We start from the raw sequence: 1,465 nt of genomic DNA on the forward strand, positions 1-1,465 counted from the left end.
CTCAAGTGCCTCCCTATTGGGATTCAGTCTGAATAATAGCCTAACCAGCTGGTTAGGTTTGCTTTCACCTAAGCAGAAGCTCCCCCAAAATCTTTAGAATAGCAAGGTGGGGGAGTAGAGACATGTTAGCAACTGCCCACTCCTCTCATGTCTTCCCAGAGTCTTTCCCTTCAGCAACATAAGGTGGATGACCTCTTCTATATCTCTTAAAAGATGGAAGCTGACTAGTTGCTGCAAAGAGGATCCTTCCTTGGAGAGTCCTGGAAAGAATTCAAAGGGACTCTTACTTAGAGAATCCCAAAATCTGAGAGTTGAAGCCCTCACCTCTGACCAACTCTGGCCCACCCCTTTTACAGGGCAGGACAATCTTTTATACCAATAAGGAAAGAGTCCTGTCCCAATGGCTTTGGGACAAAGGTTACATCCCTTTTCCTTAAAAGGCATTGAAACTACACTCAAGATTTCTTCCTTGGCTCAGAGGACTAAAGGTTCACTTCCTGTTCACCTATTACAAGCAGACAGGTGATCTCCAGGGACTCTTCCAGATGTCTGACTGTTGGAAAATAATGAACAACTCAAGGGAAGGAGCTTTGCTCATTGGAAATAACTCCAGGTGTCTTCCATGTTGATCATTCTCCTGTTATGATTAAGTCAATTTCCTTTTGTTAACTGTTGAATGATCTATGATATTTTCTTTTCTTCTAATAACAAATCTTATCTACTGGGGAATTTCCTGAGTTACATCCAGCCCACAATTTTGTCCTCTCCTTTCACCTGCAACCCTTAATTGCTAAGTTTATTTTTCCAATACCATTTCTGTTATTGCAATTTTAGATCTTCGTGGATTCTCTGCCTTATTGCTACTTAGCCTTTTGGCTAAGATCAATTGTCGTTTCTATTCTTATCAGTTTAATATCTGATACAACCTCTGAAAATGGGGACACTAATGCACTATTGAAGAAATTGTGAATTCATCCAACTATCTGGAGAGTCATTTGTAACTATACCCAAAGGAGGATAAATCTGCTCATACCCTTTGAGCCAGCAATATCACTACTAGGTCTATATCCCAATGAGATAAAGAAAAAGAACCTATTTGTACAAAAATATATATAACAACTTTTTATGTGGCAACAAAGAATTGAAAATTGAGGGGATGTCCATCAGTTGTGGGATGACTGAACAAGTTGTGGTATAGGAGTGTGATGAAATACTATTTTGCTATAATGAGCAGAATGCTTCCAGAAAAAACTGGACATACTTGAAATGATGCAAAGCAAAATGAGTAGAACCAAGAGAACAGTGTACATAGTCATAAGAATTTTGTATGATGATCAACTGTGAATGATTTAGGTCTTCTTAGCAAAAAAAATGATCCAAGACAATTCCAAAGCACTCATAATGAAAAATGTTATTCATCTTCAGAGAAAGAACTGGTAGAATTTGAATGCAGATTGAAGCATAA

At 38.4% G+C, this 1,465-nt stretch overlaps 1 pseudogene; it reads left to right on the forward strand.

Moving 5' to 3' along the window:
* The first annotated feature begins 856 nt into the window (after positions 1-856).
* LOC122745163 lies at positions 857-1,028 on the forward strand (annotated as a pseudogene).
* The last annotated feature ends 437 nt before the right edge of the window (positions 1,029-1,465 follow it).

The sequence above is a fragment of the Dromiciops gliroides genome, chromosome 2, assembly GCF_019393635.1.
Source record: "Dromiciops gliroides isolate mDroGli1 chromosome 2, mDroGli1.pri, whole genome shotgun sequence".
Taxonomy (NCBI): Eukaryota; Metazoa; Chordata; class Mammalia; order Microbiotheria; family Microbiotheriidae; genus Dromiciops; species Dromiciops gliroides.